This window comes from Narcine bancroftii, chromosome 2, assembly GCF_036971445.1.
Source record: "Narcine bancroftii isolate sNarBan1 chromosome 2, sNarBan1.hap1, whole genome shotgun sequence".
Lineage (NCBI taxonomy): Eukaryota > Metazoa > Chordata > Chondrichthyes > Torpediniformes > Narcinidae > Narcine > Narcine bancroftii.
In genome coordinates, this window is record NC_091470.1 from 279,652,390 (window position 1) to 279,675,295 (window position 22,906).

General features: G+C 41.5%; 1 long non-coding RNA gene across 3 annotated transcripts in view; it reads left to right on the plus strand.

The window, feature by feature from the left end:
- LOC138755322 (uncharacterized) overlaps positions 1–22,906 on the plus strand; it is an 82,058-nt gene that overhangs the window by 1,783 nt on the left and 57,369 nt on the right. For 2 of the 3 annotated variants that reach the window (XR_011352189.1, XR_011352190.1), the window contains exon 2: positions 3,177–3,268. The exons of the other annotated variant lie outside the window; for it this stretch is intronic. This is a non-coding gene — a long non-coding RNA (uncharacterized lncRNA). The remainder of the gene's footprint in view (positions 1–3,176; positions 3,269–22,906) is intronic. 3 annotated transcript variants of the gene reach the window in all.

Genomic DNA, 22,906 nt, shown 5'->3' on the forward strand with positions numbered 1-22,906 from the left:
TAATCACCCGAGTGACTTTTAAGCTGTGGAATGACAATATAATGAAATTGACTTTTGTCTGCTTAGTGAGAATGGAAATAGAACAGACCCTCCCTATATGTTTATGGTATGTAAATACCTCAACGTTTTACATATTAACAGATAAAATTCGCGTCACCATTGAAAACAGAAAACGATAAAAGTTCATCCAAGAATTCACTATCAAGAAAGAATAATAGAGGGCATTTGTTGGAAATATATATTAGGAATCTCATATGTGATACATATGATACGAGAAAGTGTTTACAATGAATGTATGTGTTCACATAATACGAACACACGAGTTTTGGAGGTTCCATAACAGTTGATCATAAACACCTCAACGATGCACTTGACTTGCATAAAGAGGCCATTTTCTGTGAAATATCATGCACCGGGGCAGTTTGTCCTAGATAATTCCTCTATCATCGCTTAAGTAGCCATATCCTATAGCCACGCTTTTCTGATTTTGTTCTGTGGATAAATTGATTTCTAGCATAGAGTTTCGAGTCTGCTTGATTTTGGAAAAGGTTAGTGCAGGATAACAAATAATTGCATGATCTGGAAAGTGGGAATACGATTTTTGTCGGTTGAATTCTGATTGTTTTGCGTGGTCGAGGATTAAAAGTATTTCCCCGGGTTATTGTTGCGCAGAAGAGCAAGGCTGAGAATTTCCACTCAGTTGATGTGACTGGCTCTTTCCTGCAATGGATGACGGCTATGCTTGCTTCCAGCGTGTGGAGATTGTTACGCTGCCGCGGTCAGCAGAAGAATGATGAGGTGGCGAACTAAACAGAACAAGCGGTGTGTGTTCTCCTCTGATAGCAGTGGCATACAGGAATGAGTGCTGGACGCCGGTCTGTCTTCGCATCCGAGCGCAGGCGACAAGGAAGGGAAAAAAATCTACATCCACATTCTCATAATCATTTACAATCGGCTTTTTACTATAATACATTACACAAATTGTGCTGGCTACAGGCTTCTGATCAACTTGCCATTTGTGTTTGATGTTTTTCAATTAATTTTTAAAAATTTTATTTGTCATAAACAAATAAAATGTGCTTCCTTGTGCAGACGAATGCCTTTTAATGTGATTTTTTTAATATGCAAAAGGGTGTTTGCAGCTTCGATAGGATAGTCATTTATATCGACTTTCAGGCTACGACACTATCAACTATCGTGAGAAATCAGTTCGAAAATCAATCGTTCTACAATTGATTTATGTTGCTGTGAATTTCCACGAAGAATCGAAAAATCAACAGCATTTGCATTTTTCAGTGCTCCGTCTGGTTCCTTGAGATTGAAGCCAAACTAAGTACAAATGTTGAAACCAACTATCTAATTATAATTAGTGAAAGCGAATGCTTTATCGAATTTTAGTTTGTCATTTTATGCCGGCGATCACGCTGCAAATGGTTTGTTCGGAATGTTTCTATTGGGGCGTGCGCGGCTATCTTTTAAAAATGATTTATGAGGAATCTTTTCAAATTTGCTAAACTTTATAGAGGGTAAATTGGAAAGATGCCCCAGCCCTTATATACATCCAAGAAAACACCTAGTTTTGTGTTGAAAACGATATATATTTGGTGCAACCCTTGATTTAAAATGAATGGTGCTTAGAGCGCTGCACGCAAGGTTTTGATCTACAATCACACTATTTATACCATTATAGTTGTATGCTATTAAAATTGGGTTTTTTTGTGTGAAGTACCTGCTTTGGGTCAGCAAGTAAGAATTTCAATGCATATATACGTTGAACAATGTAAAAGACAATCAACTCATTCTCGTTATCATTTAAGCTTTCAGTAAGATAGGGACTGCCTCGTACTTAGAGTATGGTAACGTGATTAGAAGTCATAAATATTCTTGTGGATTTAGAAAGAGAACTGATCACACACGTCTCCACCAATATCTCAAGTAGCGAACTGAAGATATTTTACTCATCTATCAGATCAAACATTGGTCGTTTCCTTTCGAAATTATAGAAGGTTGTACAAGGTATAAACAATTCAACCTTTGTTTGGTTCCGTCTACGTGAATAAACGTAACTGCCTCAAATGCAAGTCATTGTATATGTTGACATTTTGATCCTGGCTATGATGTTTTAATTAGAAACGCAATAAAATATCAAGTCAACATTTGCAATAGATAAATGTTGCCTGTGGTAGATGAACATTAAAAAATGAGAAAGATATTCCACTTTCTGAAAGCCACTTGATGAACTTTTACAGTCGAGATATATAGTTTAGTGCCTTTAAAGTCGTCATTTGGGATCTTGGTGCATTCTGCAACTGACGGTGTTGCATTTGTTGTTTCTTTCCCGACTGAAGATTAATATCCTGAACGTAGAACTAATTTATTCCTATTCGACTATTGATTCGTGCACTAGATTCCACTTTCAAGGGCTGAAACTGTGGATTATTTCAGTCACCAGTTCCATTGGAGATCTACCTGGTCTGCAGGTCACGTGGTAGATCAGCTCCTCATTTTTTTTCCTCCATGGGTGACGTTGGTCCTTAAAAGAAAAATAGGGAAACATTTCTACATCTCTTCTCAGCTCTTCGTCTATCGACTGCCCTTCCCATTCCCCGATCCCTCTATTTAGGCGATTCAACTATTTGAGACTTGAAGTGAGAAGTAGTCACATTAGACAAATTCTGGGAAAGATGCACCAATGGGAACTTACTTTCTAGTAATCAAGGGATAATTACTATTTGCGCGGTACTTCTATTGAAACCAAACACCAAAGAATTCAATTGTAACTCATTGTCACTGCTTCCTTGCAAGTATTTTTACCCAGATCACATCTTTGATCATCTCACTTGCTGAGTGGCCCAAGTACAATACTTTCTGTTTTAGTTCAAATGTCAGGCATTGGCAGCTTTACTCTTCGTGGTGCTGTTGTCATTTACAAACAAAACCTATGTAAGGATGTTCAAGATTCCTCATCTGAATAGCTGGTGGCATAAGTGACTGCCGATGCTGGAATCTCGGACAAACAATAAATGGCTGGAAAAACTCCGCGGGTCAGTCAGCATCTGTGGAGGCAAAGAGAGTAGGCTCTCGACTCGAAGCCCAACCAATACCTGGTATATATTTTAACATTTAAGAGTGTAAAATCAAATATTCGTAATCGGATGGGATTGATATCGTTTCAGGGTTGACACGCACTTCGCTCTGAAGCAGGTTGGCGGTTCTTTCTGTCATGGTTGTTTAAAGAGGCTGGAATTATTCGATGCTCATTCCACAGGTGAGGGGAACGGATGCCTCGATAAAGTCAAGCTGACATCGGAATAATCATATTAACATAATCCATAACCACAATATGTTAATTTTACCGTTTCGTTAAATATGGACATTGTAACCAACCCTTTTTATTTTGGCGTGGAAGGGTTTAAAGAGGGACAACACTGAGACCGATGGAAAAGCGCTATATTGTCATTAGTGTTCAATGAGAAGCTGCGATATCTAATAATTCCGACATTTCCGCAGGTATCAGATGTTCGTTGCTTTAAAATCAATCCTGCGAACATTATTTACTCTTAGATTTCATCGGGGAAAGTAGATGGGGGTACAGGTGTTTTACGTGGCTGAACGGTGAATGAGGTCATTGTCACAAAGTAACATGTGGCAAAGTCTCCTTTCAGGCCACTGCGGATAGGCTCAAATCACAGTATATATTTCTCATCCCGGTAAAATTCCCAAGACGTTCTAACCCAGGTTTTTGCAGTTACATTGGCTCGGTGCGAGGAGGTGTGTTAAGGTCTTATGTTTAAAATCTGCTCTCCATCCTCAGATGTCACATCATGCGAAAATTTTGACTTAATCCAAATATATCCAAGTAAACGGAATATCGTATCTTCCCATGTTTTGCGGAAGGTAAACAAGGAGAACGAACAAGATAGAGCTGGCGCTCGCACTGTCATAGGGTCATCTTATCTTTCCATTATTCCCAATCCAGATATAAACCAAACAGCTAGTGCTTTCTTCTTCGGTACAAAATAATCCTTTAAACGGACCTCTCTTTTGATCCTGTGTCTCAATGTTACGCTAAGTACATTCCTATCTGACTGACAGAAAATCAGCCTTTCTGTTCTGTAGTCAGAAAGTGTTCTGCTTTTTTTCCTCGGGTCCCTGTGTAAAACAAAATAGTCACAGTGTAACTGATAGTTGTGACCTCCGACGTGTGTAGTTGTTCGACAGGATGACCATATTCTGGGTGGAAGGAAAATTCCAATTTGTTAACATTTCCTGTGCTTCATTGTCAGGATATTGTCAAAAGTTACTTGTTTTAGAATCCTATCATGTGAATTCGAGTGAATAATATAAATATTGTTTACAACCTAGAGCTAAAGCAATAAACTATTGACCCAGAGTTGCAGATAAATCAAGAGAATGAACATAATCGCTGAGGGCAGAAATAACTAAGTTTGAACATTGGTCAGTTCTGAGACTAATAGGAGGAAAGTTGTGTGTTCAACCGTTTATTTGCAAACTATAAAGCTCAAATTTTTTAATTGGTAGTTGCAACATGCTGTACTGTACCATATTTGTTTTCAGTGAGTGGAATGAATGGCTCCTACCTGCTTTATGCCAAATCTCTGATGCTGAGCAATATTAGGCATCAAAGATGTTTGACTATTAATGTTATTTAGTAAGAAGTCTGAAATAGAGATTAATAGCATAACTAGTTCAAAATATAATATTGTTTATCAATAAGCAAAGCTGAATTCTTCTATAAAGGAGTAATTGATTTGTTCTGGAATACTATAATCAGATCAATGCAATTTTAAATTCTAAACTTCATAAAACTACAAAGAGAGTAAGTATTCAGTGTATGATTCAACTACTGTTTGTTTAATAATAATTAACAATTCATTGTTAACAAATGGGAACTGAAAACAGAAAGAATATGGAAGGCACAAAGTGAAAAACATTTTATTAAACAAACAGTAGTTGAATAGACTACTCAAATGGATCTGCACACTCTTCATTAATACAAAAATGTTTCAATTTTATATTCATACAATTCAAGAATTAAGATTTCAAACTTGATATCACATCACAAATGGTGAAAGATTTCTTAAAGAATGACTGACATAATCTTAACAGCAATACTGGTTTCTGTTTTCCTATCATCAGTGGAATATTTGCATTAAAAATTTACTATTTTATCTGTGATGTTACTAAGTTCATAGTGTCAATTTTTAATTGGTTGTTTAGCTCAGTCAATGTGCATGATGGAGATGATTTATTTGGATGAATTAGTTTTGCTCAGGGCTGGTCTATGTTCCTCTGGTCTCAATATTCCCCCCACCCACAACCAAATCCATCCACTATATTTTCATTGTAAAACAAACAAAAATAACATGGTAAACATGGCTATTTTTGTGTAAGGTACAGATCCGTTTTGATTTCAATATTACTTAAATGCCGTATGTTTATGTTTATGCTGCAGAACGTGGAAAATACATGTATATTTCATATCCCAGTCACTGGTACATTTTGGATTAAATGAACAGAAAACTGACAGGCTTATTTTGTTGCACATAATACCAGAACTATATCCAAGCTAGCTGGGTGGAGAGCCCAATATAAAGCTAAACATGCGTGAGTTTTGTTTGCATTGTTAATTTGATTTGAATTTGGGTAATGTGGGATAAGTTACTTCTTTTAGAGAGTTCCTTCAGCACTGCTGTTAGTATTTCATCTAAAGATGTCACAAAAAAAGAATGGGAGAATGAGAGAAAGAGAGAAAGAATGGTTAGATGGACACCATGGCTAGTTAGGAATAAACCTTCATGTAAAGTATAATATCCTGGGTCTCCGCTCTGATCCATTTGAATTTGCATTAATAGTTTGCTTTCACATTTAACCAAACACTAACTAACTAGAAGTCTCCAGAGAATTTAGAACATAGAAATGGACGATTTGACTGAATAGACTTTGTAGATGTTTACCTTTCGCATAGACCTCTTCACATTTTACTTTATGTTGCACTGACAACATATTTTAAACTTAGTCAATTTTTCTGTTCATTTATCCATTTACTGAATTTGTTTGGCAATTTCTCCAGCGATGGGCTAATGGCATTTTTATTCTATTCCCTCCAAAAGCTGACAAAAATGACATGAAAATTTGCAGTTTAACTAATTTCCTCAAATATAGCGACAAAAGTTTGGTGTTCAATCATTGCCCTCATGTACCTGGCCACTGAGCAAATACAGATATTCTTTGCAAAAAATGAATCACTGACCTTATGGAAGTGATGTTGAACATTTTTGTGTGTTTAGACATACAGCCCTTTCAGACCACGAGTCTGCGCTGCCCAATTTACACCCAATTAACCTACACCCCTGGTACGTTTTAAACATTCAAACGATGGGAGGAAACTGGAGCCCTTGGAGAAAATCCCAACAGACATAGGGAGAATGTACAAACTCCTTACAGACACCAGGGGACTCGAACTCCAGTCCTGATTTAAAAGCTAAAGAAACCAGTAGGTAAATTCCATGTTATGATAGGTTAACAATTTTGGGTTTTGTTTTATTTAGATCAGGCAGTGAAGGTGGTTTATTTGGTTTAAATAGTTTTGTTCAGACAGGGCCCCAATTACCTAGTCTCAATGTCCCAATATCTGTCATTATCTTCCATTGGACTTATCTGATATCATACTTCATGTGCAGAAAAACAATTGGAAATTGGTAAACATGGCTACTCTGGTAGTTGAGTAGTTTATCTTCAATCATTTACTGTTACATGCTTATGCTACCAATTCACATATTTTTCATATTACAGTATAATTACATTCAAAACACTGTGAGTTAATGAAAAAGAAAACATCAGATGCAATAAATCTCAAACAAAATCATAAAATGTTGAAAAAAGCCAGCAGGTCAAGAAGCATTTGTGAGAAGAGAAACTATCAAAAGCTTGGGTCTCCAGTTCTTTTATCAGAATAAATTAATGTTTGGTTATGGTTCTTTGTTGGATCCATATCACTTCCAAGCCTCTGTCACTATCCATCTGTCCCTTCCCACCTTGCTCCACCTACCCATCAACCTCTCCTCACCTGGATACACCTGTCATTTGCCAGCTCCTGACTCACCCCAGCTATCTTTATACTGGCTATCTCCCCTTTACTGATGCTGGATCTTGATCCAAAATATCAATGATCTCATTTGCCTCCATGGATGCTGACCGATGCATCAAATTCCTCTATAAGCTCATTTGTTGCTCCATTTTCCAATGTAATTTACTTGTTTAATTCTTCCCTCTGAGATAGCCCTCATTTTAATTGTTTCAACTTTGACCTGATAGCTTTAATTGTCCAGGACCCAAGATCAAGAATTTCCCCAATAAATATTGTACCCTTTCTGGCTCTCTGCATAACAATTAGGGATTGCCTTTTTGGCTAAGCTTTGACACAAGTTTCAGTATATATGCACTTGGTTGTTATGCTTGGTGCCAAGATTTGTTTGATAGTACTCCTGTAGTCTTTAGCCATTTTGCTGCATTAAATTAATGATGGAAGGGAATAGAACATAGAACCATAGAATAGTACAGCAGAGAAACAGGTCCTTCAGCCTATCTAGTCTGTGCTGAACAATTATCTACTAGCCCTGTATGTTTTTGGAGGGTTGGAGAAAACTGGAGCACCCAGGGAAATCCATGCAGGTCACAAGGAGAATGTACAAACTCCTTACAGACAGTGCTGAATTCAACCCAGGAGGCTGACACTGTAGTGGCATTCCACTAACCACTGGGCTAACCATACCAACTTAGAGATGTTGTCCAATACTAATTGAAGTGAAGTATGGAAGCAATTTTAGTGGATATAAACATTCTATGTTAATTCAAAACTTTCATTTCAACAAACTAGTGCAAATATTTTTACAGAAAATATAAGATTGGAAGTCACACAATGCTTTTGATGTTTGAGAGACAATATGTTGGGTTATGTAATTAGGATAGGGTTACTGCAACCCTTATTAAGGAGTTCCGAAGACAGGAAAGGTGGTAAGTTGCTGGGTTAGTTAAAATCCTGTTGAGCACCTGAAATTTCATGATGTTGACTTGATTGAAGAAATTTCCCCTCTTTTTCCTGCTTTGTGTCTCTTATAGCTGCTAAACGTTGCTCGACATTTTTGAATTGACTAAATCAGGAGATTGGCTGATCCGAAGAACTTCAATGCCTTTTTTTTTAATCATAAATACAAATGAGAGAGACAGAGAGAGATAATTTATTCCCATTAATCTTTAGTATAATAAGTAAAATGTATTTTGGTTCATAGTAGCTATTCAAATAATCACCTGCAGTTGCCTTAATCCATGTGGAAAGAATGTAGCACCTTTTTAAAAGTTGCTTTCTAAAATATTGAAGCCTTTTTTAAATGTTGTTAGCAAGCATCTCAACATTATTCCCAGCCTTATGTTGACAATCTGTCTTACTAATGTTGGATGGTTTATTGTTAATTCAGAAATGTGTTGTTAAAAATTATGAAATCTAGTCAAAACCTGTTTCTTACAGCCTTCCTCAATAGTGCATATTGGAACAATCAAGTATAAATTTTAAAACACAAGTAATTGGAAATGCTGGGATGTTGAGCTAACAAACAGAGCGAAGCTGGAGGGACTCAATAGACCACCAGTCAGAATTTTGGGTCAGGTCCCTTTCTTGGGACTGAAGGGGAGACAGCATATATGCATGTGTTCAAAATTAATATAGACAATCTCACAAAACTGACAAAGAATAGCCAGCCTCACATTTTATGGAATATTACTCTCTGAGCACTTTCCATTCACAAAATCTTATTTAGTTAATCTTCATAATTTTGTATGAATCTTTTAATTATAAAGTTATATTGCCACATTTATAATGGAAGTTGCCTAAATAAAACATCAGTTCATAATCGCTCAAATTGGGACAAGGCTATTCACAAATTGCTCAAAATGTATTCTGATTATTTTTTCACATTGATTATTTATGTGGAAATCTCTAATGTTGAAAGTTGGATCTTGCAATGGATGGTCTTTCAGATATGGTGTTGTTTGTTAAACGTTTCGATTTGTGGTTTTAGTACCTTTCATTTTGGGATGATGAAGGAATCAATATTTCACTCTGCCATTGAAAAATTCAGGACATTAGCAATAAATCACTTATGATGAGAAGAAATTCTTTATGCATACATAGTATGTTACCAATCTTTTGAAAATTAAATTATAAAAATGTTACTATAGGCAGGTGACTTGCTTTACTTTGCAGTCAGCTAGTGAATTTGTGGAGTAGAGGTTATGAATAGATTTTCAATTAAAATTACATTAAAAAACACAAGAACGGCAGATACTGGAATGCTTAGAGGTTAAAGAGATTCACAAATGTGGTCTCCTTGTTTAAAAAAGGTAATAGGGAGAATTCTGGGAATTATGTCAGTGGTGTGCGAACTATTGGAAAGGATTCTTAAGGATAGAATCTATGAGCATTTGGAGAAGTACATTCTGCTCAAGGATAGTCACCATGGCTTTGTGAAGGAAAGGTGGTGCCTCACAAGCCTAACTGAGTTTTTTGAGGAGGTAACAAAATAAATTGCTGAAAGTAGGGTGGTAGATGTGGTCTATATGGATTTTAGTAAAGCATTTGACAAGGTCGCCCATGAGAGTCTCGTTCAGAAAGTCATGAGGCATAGGACCCACAGAACCTTGGCTGTGTTAATTAAAAATTGGCTTGCATGTAGAAAGCAGAGAGTAGTAGTTGATGGAAAGCATTCTGCCTGCAGGTCAGTGACTAGTGGAGTTCCGCAGGGATCTGTTCTGGGACCCCTACTCTTTGTGATTTTTATAAATGACCTAGGGGAAGAAGTGGAAGGATGAGTCAGTAAGTTTTCAGATGACACGAATGTTGGAGGGGTTCTGGATTGTGTTGAAGGTTGTTGTAGGTTACAAAAGACAGGATGCAGAATTTGGTGGAAGAGAGAGATAGAGTTCAATCCAGATAAGTGTGTGGTGATGCTTTTTAGAAGGTCAAACCAAAAGGCTGAGTATAGGGTTAATGGTCAGATACTTAACATTGTGGAGGAACAGAGTGGCCCTAGGGTCCAAATCCATACATCTCTCAAGGTTGCTTTACAGGTTGATAGAATAGTTAAGAAGGCCTCTGGGATGTTGGTCTTCATTAATTTGGGATTAAGTCCAAGATTCGAGGGGTCATGTTATAACTCTACAAATCTCTGGTGAGGCCACACATTGAGGCAAGGTTAGCATAGCTGGGACTTTTCTCTTTGGAGCAAAGAAAGTTGAGAGGTGACTTAATAGAGGTCTATAAGCTTATGAGAGGCATAGATAAGGAGGCATACATAAGGTGCACACCCAGCGTCTTTTTCCGAGGACAGGAATGGTAAGCACCAGGGAACATCTGAGCAAAGTGAAGGGAGGAAAGTTTAGGGGAGCCATCAGGGGTAAGATTTTTTTACCTGGACAGTTGTAGGTGCCTCAAATGCCTCTCCAGGGATGGTGGTGGAGGCTAAAACATTCGAGGCATTTAAGAGACTCTTAGACTAGCACATGAAAGAAAACTAGAGGGTTATGAGCTAAGAATATATTGGTCTGCACAACATCAAGGACCAAAGGGTCTGTACTGTGCTGTAATATTTAATGTTCTATGAACAAGAGAAGCTGGAGGGACTAAAAGATCATACACCATCCATGGAGAGAAATGGAGAATTCATGTTACTGGTGGGGAACTTAAAAAGACTAAAGTGGAAAGAGGAGATAGGAAGGATAAAAAAAGGGAGTGGGAGCTGGGGAGAGGCCAAGAATTGATAGGATACTACACAAATGAAGATGGGAGTTAAACAAAAGAGTCTGAAGATGCTGTGATTGTTGTTCAACACACAAAAGTTCAGCAAATTCAACCTTCTTTATGTAGCAAAGATATGTATCCAGCCTTTCAGGCCTGTGCCCTTCCACAAAGTATGAGCAAAAGCAGGCAGGTGCCTGAATAAAATGGTGGGGGAAAGGCAGAAGGAAGGAGCACAGGCCCATAAGCAAAAGGTCATAGGTGGATATAGGTAGGATGGAGGTAGACCAAAAAAACTGTGAAGTGTTAGGGGAAGGGATAATTCTCTGAATGGAGAAAGTTGTGGGGGGGGGGGGTGGGGGTTATGAGCTGGAGGAAAGGAGAAAGAGGGACAGAGAAAGAGCAAGAGAGAGATACCAGGGAGGGGACTAATGGAAACCAGAGAAGTCAATGTTAATGCCTTCTGGTTGTACAGTGCCCAGATAGAACATTAAATGCTAATCCTCCAATTTGTGGATGGCCTCAGTTTGGCAATGCACAAGGCCATGGACATACATGTTGGTGTGGGAGTTGGGCATATAATTGAAATGGAGGTCCCCGCTATTGCAGCAGACAGAGAAAAGTTAACAAAGCGATCTCCCACTCAGCATCCACTCTCTCTAATCTAAAGGAGGCCACAACAGGAGCACTAGATGCAATAGAAGACCCCTGCAGATTTGCAAGTAAAGTGTTGCTTTACTTGGAAGGACAGTTTGGGACCCTTTGGTGAGGGAGGAGATGAAGACTCAAGTGTGGCACTTCCTGCAGTCACAGGGGTGGTTCTAAGGGGGCAATTAGTGGGAAGGGATGAGTGGATGGAAGGAGCAGTCCTGGTGAAAGGTGGAGAGAAGAGGGGAGGGGAGATATGTCTGGTGATGGGATCACATTGTAGGTGGCAGAGGATAATATGTTAGATGTAGAGGCTGGTATGATGGTAGGTGAGGACAAATTTAATCCTGTCCTTCTTGTGTCTTGGGGCAGAAGGGGGGCCAGGGAAGATGTGCAAGGAATAGAGGAGCTGCAGGAAAGGGCTGAGTTTATGGTGGTAGAGGGGAAGCCACATTTCTTTTGAAGAAGGGCACCTTGGATGATCTGGAATAGAAGACCACATTCTGTGAACAGATGCGATGGAAGCAGAGCAATTAAGAGAAAGGAAGGAGGGGACGGGGTGTGAAGAGGTGTAGTCAAGGTAGCTGTGGGAGTTGGTGGGTTTGTAGAAAATGTCTGTTGATAGTTTGTCTCCTGAGTTGGAGACAGAGGGATCGAGAAAATGGAGAGTATTACCAGAGATGGACCAAGTGGATTCAACAGTGGCTGGAAGGGAAATGCCAGAGATTCGTAGTGAATAATTGTTTGTCAGGCTGGAGGCCGGAAACAAGTGGTGTGCCTAAGAGTTCTGTATTGGGACCCTTGTTGTTTGTCATTTACATTAATGATCTGGATGATGGGGTGGTAAATTGGATTAGTAAATATGCAGGTGATACTAAAATAGGTGGAATTATGGATAATGAAGAAGATTTTCAAAGGTTGTTAAAGGATTTGGACTGCTTAGAAGAAAGGGCTGAAAGATGGCAGATGGAGTTTAATGCTGAGAAGTGTGAAGTGCTTCATTTTGGATGGAATAATCTAAACAGGACGTGTGTAGTAAATGGGAGGGCATTGAGGAATGCAGTGGAGCAGAAAGATCTAGGAATAACGGTTCATTGTTCCCTGAAGGTAGAATCTCACGTGGATAGGGTGGCGAAGAAGGCTTTTAGTATGATGGCCTTTAGAAATCAAAGCATAGAATACAGGGGTTGGAAGGTGATGTTAAGACTGTTCACAGCATTGGTGAGGCCACATTTGGAATACTGGTCTCTGAATTATAGGAAGGATATGAACAAGTTAGAGAGAGTGCAGAGAAGATTAATGAAAATGTTACCTGGGTTTCAGAATCTAGATTACAAAGAAAGAGTGAGCAGGTTAGGTCTTTATTCCTTGGAGCATAGAAGGTTGATGGAGGTATTTAAGATTATGAGGGGGATAGATAGAGTTGATGTGGATAGGTTTTTTCCCTTGAGGGTAGGAGAGATTGAAACAAGAGCCCATGAATTAAGAAGCAAAAGTTTAGAAGTAACATGAGGGAAAACTTCTCCTCTCAGAGAGTGATGGGTTTATGGAATGAGATTTCGGGAGAAGTAGTGGCGGCAGAGTCAATTTTGTCACTTAAGGAAAAATTGGATAGGTATATAGATGAGATGGGAATGGAATATTATGAGTAAGGTGCAATTAGGTGGGACTAGAGGAAAGTACTTCGTTCGGTGCGGACTAGAAAGGCTGAGATGGCCTGTTTCCATGCTGTAATTGTTATATGGTTATAAGTGAATTTGAGGTCACATGATTTACAAGAAAAAGGAATAGAAGTAGGCCATTTGGCCCATTGAGTCTGCTCCACAAATCCACCCTGAGCTAACCTGTTCTCACATCTAGTTCCATGTTCTGGCCTTTTCCCTATATCCTTTGACACCCTGACTAATTAGATAGCCATCAATCTTCCCCTTAAATGATCTGGCCTCCACAGTTGTATATGGCAACAAATTCCATAAATCCACGACCCTCTGGCTACAGAAATTTCTCCTCATCTCTGTTTTAAATGGGTACCTTCTAATTCTAAGACTGTGCCCTCTTGTCCTGGATTCACCCACAAAGGGAAACATTTTATTTGCATCTATTCTGTCCAATCCTTTCAGCATTCAAAATGTTTCAATGAGATCCCCTCTCATTCTTCGATATACCAATGAATACAGTACAAGAGCCGCAAAGTGTTTCTCATATGTTAGCCCTTGCATTCCAAGAATCATCCAGGTAAATCTTCTCTGTACTATCTCCAACATCATTTCATCCTCTCTAAGACAAGGGGCCCAAAACTGCACACAGTACTCCAAATGAGGTCTCACTAGTGCCCCATAGAGCTTCATCACACCTCTTTACTCTTAAGCACTATTCCCTTTGAAACAAATGCCAACATAGCATTTGCTTTCTTTACTGCCAATCCAAGCCGGTAATTAACCTTTAGGTTATCCTGTATGAGGACACCCACTTCTGAATTTTGAATTTTATCCCCCTCCAAATAATAATCTGTCTGTTTATTTCCTCTTCCAAAATATTCAACTGTACATTTCTCAACATTGTATCCCATCTGCCATTACTTTGCCCACTCTCCTAAAGTGTCCAAGTCTCTCTGCAACCTTTCGGTTTCTTCAACATTTCCTATTCCACCACCTATCTTGGTGCCATCTGCAAACTTTGCCACAGAACGATTCAATCCATAATCTAAATATACATTGTAACAAGAATCGGCCCCAACACCAACCAACCCCTGTGGAACACCACTAGTAACCGGCAACCAACCAGAACAGGATCATTTCATTTCCACCCAGTAACCCACGCCACCACCACCCCCTCCCCAATTAAATTTGCTCTTTAATCTCGACAAAAGGTCCTGACCCAAAACACTGACTGATCAATTCTCTCCATGGATGCTGCCTGACCTACTGAGCCCCTCAGCCTTGATTTGTTTTTTCAATTAAAATAGTATGAATTGCCTTTATGTAATATTCCAAACAAGAAATTAAAATGCAGTGCTTCCCCACATCTTGCTTGGGCTTGAATAAAAGAACAAAACTGTTCTCTTTCCATCTCATCTTTTTAGTTTCTACCTTCGGCTGACATTTGTCACTGTCAGGTGAAGGTAAAAGCTCAGCATGTGGTAACACGGTGTTTGCATGCTCTGGCTCTATGCACAGCTTGATGCAGTCATGGCTATCAAGATGAAGTCCAGGTTGTGTACAGTACAGTATCCCCCCCCCAGCCCTCCACCTTTGGTGGCATGTACATCATGACTTGTCAGGTACAATGCATTCTGGATCTCCAGATGAAGCAGAAGATGACTTACTGATCACCACAGTGCAAGGAAAGGTATGGATCCAATATGTTATGTCCAGCAACATGTACAGCACCTCACACCTCATGACCAGTTCCTGCCCACCACCAGCAAGTGCTACCCCCACATTTCCAACTTCTATTTCAGTTTGCCTATCCACTCCAGCCAATTCTTGCCACGTGCCTTGTCTTCTCCAGACTAGACATTCAGAGATGTGCACATTAGCACATCAGAGTGGAGGGTGAAGAGAATAGAAGATTAGTCAAGCCAATTGCGAAACAACATGGACTCACTCTTGCTGTGATCAACCTTGGTTCCTAAGGTCAGTTCAGACTAGACAGAGATACTGATAAATCTGTGGACTAGTCTGTGCATAAGAGAGTTATGTCCATGCACAGGCAAGTCTGCCATCATTACCTTTCTGTTTGATCACTCTCCAACCAGACAGCATAAACATCAACTTCTTTGGTTTCTGTTAGACTCCTCCCAACTCCCATCTATCCCTGTGTCTCCTTTCCTATAGCTTTCTCTCTCTCTCGCTTTTCCCTTTTCCCACTGTCTCCTTCCCCCACCTCTGCATTCACAGAGCCATTCGACCCCACCCCCCAATAATTCTTACTATTCCTCTCTCCTGCCCTCCTCTCCATATCCAATTAACACATTTTGTCTGTTGGTCTGTAGTTCACCCCTTCCCTTTCTTATAATTCAGGCACTGCCTGCCTTTTACTCATACCTTGAAGAAGTGCTCAGGCCTGAAACATAAGTTATATATCTTTACGTCCAATATGAGACCAGCTGAGTTTCTCCAGCATTTCTGTGTTTCTACTACAATCACAGTATATGCAGAATTTCATGTTTCAGTCCATTTGGAAATGTCTATATAGTGCTGTTTTATCCAATTCCTGTTTCCCAAACATCATTTTGGAGAGTAATTCCATTGTGCTCATGTGCAATATCTTTAAAAATATCTTGATGTTCAAGCTGGCAAAACACCTGATCACCTCCTATCACATGTGTGAGAGATGGTTTTCCTGCTGAGTACAGTGTACGTCTAATCTGGATGGATAACCTGTCCTAGTGCGGACAATCTGGTTGGTGATGGCCTTGGACAGGATTGTATAATCCATGTTCATCATTGATATGAGTTGCCAATTCCTGATGTACGTCCTTTCTCCCTTCTGCTTGGAGATGAGAGTGATGGTGTCTTTTCTCATGGATTATGACATATTGCCAATTGGACATATGCGGTTGTATAGTTCTAGTAGGACTTGACCAACTCAATCCCACCGAGTGAAAACGTGTCGCTTCCAGGAATTTTATTCATTTCAAGGGATTGAATAAAACTTGTCAACTCCTCCAGGGTTTCAGGCTGGTGCAAACTCTACTTATTTCTGTTTTTTAAAAGTTCCAAGGCAGAAGACAGGAAGTTCCAGGAGATAATATTGCCTTGCTTTTCTGTCCAGCAGGAAAGGATTTTCAGATCCTCATTATGTTTAGCTTCAGCAAGTCAAGAATTTCAGTGCGTGCATACATTGTTCAACATATTTTTAACCAAAAATAGACGTTATTCACAATAAATTATTAACAGTAGGAAAACCATTTAAAGTCTTTTCCCACCCTTAGTTAATATCCATACATTTTAATCACTGAACATTGTTTCATTCATTTCCATGTTGTTACTCCCCCTTCTGTTGCTGAGGGGCTTCCCCTCAGTTTCAGGCCCTCAATGCCCAGTAACGGATGAACTCTAGACTCTGATGCTTCCCCACAGTACCTTCGTGTTGGCTGCGCCATCCTCGGTGTATCCCTCAGCCTGGAATGTACAAGACGGCAGTATTCCTGCACTGACATCTCTCTGTGCTTGAAAGGCCAACAGATTTCAGGCAGACTAAAGTGGTTTCCAACAGCTCTGATGTCTGACTCTGTGTGCATCCCTAGAAACAGCCCATAAATTGGAGAATCCTTATGTCAAGCTGCTGCTGGGGATGAGCAAACCTGCATTCTGCAAAGAGATGGATGACTGTCTCCACTCCACTGCAGTCATCTTGGGGACAACACACATTGTGGGCACTGATCAAGGATCTGACTGGGAGACTCCTCTCACCACCAGCCAGGTCAAGTCCTGGTGCTTGTTTGCGAGCACTGGTGATGAGACATTCTGCCAGATGACCTGGATGGTCTGCTCAGGGAACCATCCCACTGGTGTCCACCGAGTCCTCACTATCTGCAATGCAGACCATTTTCTGATGGACCTTTGCAATCTGCTCTGACCAATTTTTGTTGCATGCCTTAGCTCCTCCAAATAAAGTCAAGGTAAAGATGAAATAGTGTTTCTCCAGGACCATGGAGCATATTTACATCATTATGCTAGAATAGAAATTAAACACAATGAAATATTAAAAATTAAAACATATAGAGTAAAAGTCCACGGTATGCTATCTACATATGTTCTGGGAATTCAGGAGCCAAATGATTTTGGGGAAAAAACTGTTACCCAATCTGGACATAAGGGCCTGAGTGCTATGGTACCTCCTACTAGATGGCAGGAGGGAGAACAGTTTACATGAGGGGTGTGTGGAGTTCATCACAATGCCTGCATCGAGTGTTGTAGATATCCTTCAGGTAGGAGGAGAGCCACCAATTATTTTTTCCGCTGACTTCTCTACCCTCTGCAGAGTTTTGTGGTCTGAGGAGGTACAGCTACCAAACCAGGTGGTGATGCAGTTGCACAGGATGCTCTCGATATATCCTCTGTAGAATGTAGTGAGGACAGAGGGTGGGAGATGAACTATCCTCAGCCTTCGCAGGATGTAGAGGCATTGCTGGGCTTTCTTGGCTATGGAGCTGGTGTTAAGAGACCAGGTGAGATTCTCCACCAAGTGCACTCCAAGGAACTTGATACATTTGATGACCTCAATGGTGGACCTATCAGTGGTCCACCCTGGACCCGCCTGATGTGAGCACAGTGGTGGGTCAGCAGAGTGAACAGCAGTGGGCTGTGCATGCAGCCCTGGGGGAACCCATGTTCTCAGTGTGATGGTCTTGAAAGTGCTGTTACTGATCTGGACTGCCTGAGGTCACCCTGACAGGAAGTCGAGAATCCAATTGCAGAGGGAAGTGTTTAGACCCAGCAGGCTCTACTTCCTCATCAGAAACTGAGGTATGATTGTATTGAATGCTAAACTGAAGTCAATAAACAGCATTCGAAAACATGTGTTCTTATTTTCCAAGTGGGTGAGGGCTAGATCCCCAAAACCTTCAGGTAGTCAGATCTGACCAGTCAGACCATTTACCGAAGAGCATTGCCTTGCTCTTCAAGATGATAAACTCATAGCATTATCATTAGAACCATAGAACACTCTTTCTTTGGCTTGGCTTCGCGGAAGAAGATTTATGGAGGGGGTAAAAAGTCCACGTCAGCTGCAGGCTCGTTTGTGGCTGACAAGTCCAATGCGGGACAGGCAGACACGGTTGCAGCGGCTGCAGGGGAAAATTGGTTGGTTGGGGTTGGGTGTTGGGTTTTTCCTCCTTTGCCTTTTGTCAGTGAGGTGGGATCTGCGGTCTTCTTCAAAGGAGGTTGCTGCCCGCCAAACCGTGAGGCGCCAAGATGCACGGTTTGAGGCGATATCAGCCCACTGGCGGTGGTCAATGTGGCAGGCACCAAGAGATTTCTTTAGGCAGTCCTTGTACCTTTACTTTGGTGCACCTCTGTCACGGTGGCCAGTGGAGAGCTCGCCATATAACACGATCTTGGGAAGGCGATGGTCCTCCATTCTGGAGACGTGACCTGCCCAGCGCAGTTGGATATTCAGCAGCGTGGATTCGATGCTGTCGGCCTCTGCCATCTCGAGTACTTCGACGTTAGGGATGAAAGCGCTCCAATGGATGTTGAGGATGGAGCGGAGACAACGCTGGTGGAAGCGTTCTAGGAGCCGTAGGTGATGCCGGTAGAGGACCCATGATTCGGAGCCGAACAGGAGTGTGGGTATGACAACGGCTCTGTATACGCTTATCTTTGTGAGGTTTTTCAGTTGGTTGTTTTTCCAGACTCTTTTGTGTAGTCTTCCAAAGGCGCTATTTGCCTTGGCGAGTCTGTTGTCTATCTCATTGTCGATCCTTGCATCTGATGAAATGGTGCAGCCGAGATAGGTAAACTGGTTGACCGTTTTGAGTTTTGTGTGCCCGATGGAGATGTGGGGGGGATGGTAGTCATGGTGGGGAGCTGGCTGATGGAGGACCTCAGTTTTCTTCAGGCTGACTTCCAGGCCAAACATCTTGGCAGTTTCCGCAAAGCAGGACGTCAAGCGCTGAAGAGCTGGCTCTGAATGGGCAACTAAAGCGGCATCGTCTGCAAAGAGTAGTTCACGGACAAGTTTCTCTTGTGTCTTGGTGTGAGCTTGCAGGCGCCTCAGATTGAAGAGACTGCCATCCGTGCGGTACCGGATGTAAACAGCGTCTTCATTGTTGGGGTCTTTCATGGCTTGGTTCAGCATCATGCTGAAGAAGATTGAAAAGAGGGTTGGTGCGAGAACACAGCCTTGCTTCACGCCATTGTTAATGGAGAAGGGTTCAGAGAGCTCATTGCTGTATCTGACCTGACCTTGTTGGTTTTCGTGCAGTTGGATAATCATGTTGAGGAATTTTGGGGGACATCCGATGCGCTCTAGTATTTGCCAAAGCCCTTTCCTGCTCACGGTGTCGAAGGCTTTGGTGAAGTCAACAAAGGTGATGTAGAGTCCTTTGTTTTGTTCTCTGCACTTTTCTTGGAGCTGTCTGAGGGCAAAGACCATGTCAGTAGTTCCTCTGTTTGCGCGAAAGCCGCACTGTGATTCTGGGAGAATATTCTCGGCGACACTATATATTATTCTATTTAGTAGAATCCTAGCGAAGATTTTGCCTGCAATGGAGAGCAGCGTGATTCCCCTGTAGTTTGAGCAGTCTGATTTCTCGCCTTTGTTTTTGTACAGGGTGATGATGGTGGCATCACGAAGGTCCTGAGGCAGTTTTCCTTGGTCCCAACAAAGCTTGAAAAACTCATGCAGTTTGGCATGCAGAGTTTTGCCGCCAGCCTTCCAGACCTCTGGGGGGATTCCATCCATACCTGCTGCTTTGCCACTTTTCAGTTGTTCGATTGCCTTATATGTCTCATCCTGGGTGAGGACCTCATCCAGCTCTAGCCTTAGGGGCTGTTGAGGGAGCTGGAGCAGGGTGGAATCTTGGACTGAGCGGTTGGCACTGAAAAGAGATTGGAAGTGTTCTGACCATCGGTTGAGGATGGAGATCTTGTCGCTGAGGAGGACTTTGCCGTCTGAGCTGCGCAGCGGGCTTTGGACTTGGGGTGAGGGGCCTTACACAGCCTTTAGAGCCTCGTAGAAACCCCTGAAGTTGCCAATGTCCGCGCTGAGCTGGGTTCGTTTGGCGAGGCTAGTCCACCACTCATTTTGGATATCCTGGAGTTTGCGCTGAAGATGGCTGCATGCGCGACGGAAGGCTTGTTTCTTCTCTGGACAGGACGTCTTTGTAAGGTGAGCCTGGTGGGCAGCTCGCTTCTTTGCCAGCAGCTCCTGGATTTCCTGGCTGTTTTCGTCGAACCAGTCCTTGTTTTTCCTGGAGGAGAAGCCCAGTACCTCTTCAGTGGATTGCAGTATGGTAGTCTTCAACTGATCCCAGAGGGTTTCAGGGGACAGGTCCGTGAGGCGGGTTGCATCATCGAGCTTTGCTTTGAGGTTTGCCTGGAAGTTTCCTCTCGCTTCGTCTGACTACAGGTTTCCAACATTGAACCTCTTTCTGGGGGCTTTACTGTTCCTGGGCTTTGGCTTGAAGTGAAGGTTGAGCTTGCAGCGAACCAGCCGGTGGTCAGTGTGGCATTCCGCGCTGGGCATGACCCTGGTGTGGAGCACATCTCGTTTGTCACTTTCTCGCACCTGGATGTAGTCCAGGAGGTGCCAGTGTTTGGATCGGGGATGCATCCAGGTAGTCTTAAGGCTGTCCCTCTGCTGAAAGAGGGTGTTTGTAATGACAAGCCGCTGTTCTGCGCAGAGCTCCAACAGGAGGCGCCCATTGTCGTTGCACTTGCCGACGCCATGCTTGCCCAGGATTCCTGGCCAGGTTTCTGAGTCTTTGCCGACGCGAGTGTTGAAGTCGCCAAGGATGACAACCTTGTCGGCTGTAGGGGTGCGTTGGATGAGGTTGCGCAGGTCAGTGTAGAACTTGTCCTTTTCTGCTGGTTCCGCCTGGAGGGTTGGAGCATAGACACTGATGAGGGTGATGCAACGCTTGTTTTGAAGGGGGAGTCGCATGGACATGATTCGGTCCGAGTGGCCTGTCGGAAGGTTTCGAGTTTGGAGGCAATGAAGTTCTTGACCATGAAGCCTACACCAGATAGGCGTCGTTCATCCGAAGGCTTGCCAGACCAGTAGAGTGTGTAGCCCGCGTCGCGTTCTTGGAGGCTGCCTACATCTGCCAGGCGGACTTCACTGAGAGCGGCTATGTCGATGTCAAGTCTGAGGAGTTCATGTGCAATGAGGGCAGACTGACGTTCAGGTCGGTGGCTGTCAACCTTGTCTAGCATGGTTCACTACAGCACAAAAAACTGGCCATTCATCCCCTTTAGTCTGTGCCAAAACATTATCCTGCTAGTCCCACTGACCTGCACCCATTCCATAACCCTCCAGACCTCTTCCATCCATGAATCTATCTAATTCATTCTTAAAATGAAAGAGTGAGCCTGCAGTTCCCACTCAGATGGCAGCTCATTCCACATTCCCACCTCTCTCTAAATTAAGAAGTTTCCCCTTCTGTTACCCCTAAACCTTTCCCCTTTCACCCTAAAGCCGTGTCCTCTTGTATTTATCCCTCCTAATCCCTTCTCATACTGAGAACACAATGGCCTAGAAATTGCAGTGGGCAATATTAACAGCTGACCATTTAATTTGCTCTTAGTCTAATTTAACGCTTACCTTAAATGAGTTAATGTCTTTATTAAAAGAATAGACAGAAGACTGTCATACACATGCAGCAGATAGAATTGACATCATCAACAGTATATCTTGTGAGACAATGCCTTGAAGCCAATATTCAAACAAATCATGAAAGAATTCTAGTCCTTTGGAGAATTGTCTCTTACCTTTGTTTAATTATCAGACAAAGCATCCAATGGAATCCACTGCTGGTTGTTTATACACATTGTCTGGAGACTTCAGGATAAGAACTCAGACAGATATCAAAAAGGCTTGTGAGAAGCCCAGCTGTGTGTGTGGCAGAATTTTTTTACATGTACTTTCTGGATTGTAACCTTTGCTAATTGCTCTCTGCATGGTCCTATTTAAACTGAAATATGGTTGCTGTGTAGTGGGGAATTGTAGAACTCTGGGAAGGCATGGTAGCTCTCTGCATTTCAAGCCTTTGTAGGCAAGCCATGTCTCACCTTTGTAATTTTGAGAGGCTGAAGCTTCCTGAATGGACTTCAAGGGATGATTAGCAAATGAAATCTGTCACAGCTGATTTTCACCTGATTGTCACTTGGAAAATAATTGACAACTTTGAAAGGCTGAGTGGGGTGGGGGGTGGGGGGGATGGAGACAGACACCTCAGCTTCCCTCTTAAGGTTTTAATTCTTGCCCAATGCAATCTTTAGGCACATAAAAAAACAGACCGAATCCAATCAGTGTCAGGGAAGGCTTTTTTGACTAGTTTATTTAATTTTTTTCCATACATGTAGTAGCCAGAGATTAATATTATAATACAATTTGCAAAAAGAAAACAAACTAAACACTACATACATGATGATATATACCCCCACCCACCCCACTCCAAAACAATTAAGAAACAATATAGTTATATAAAATAAAAGAAAAAAAACTTTCAGGATTGCACAAAGGGACACCATCTAACATACATATTTAAACAGAGTTCTTTAAAACAAATATTTAATCCTAATATTTGAGTTTAAGGGCTCTAGATTTGTAAAAAAAATATAGCTTATTTATTTCTCAAATTATATGTATTTTTTTACAAAGGAATACAACTTTGAATTTCTGCATTCCACCTTGCCATACCCAAATACAGATCTGATTTCCAAGTAACTGCAATACATTTCTTTGCCACCACTAATGCAACTTTAACAAATTCCA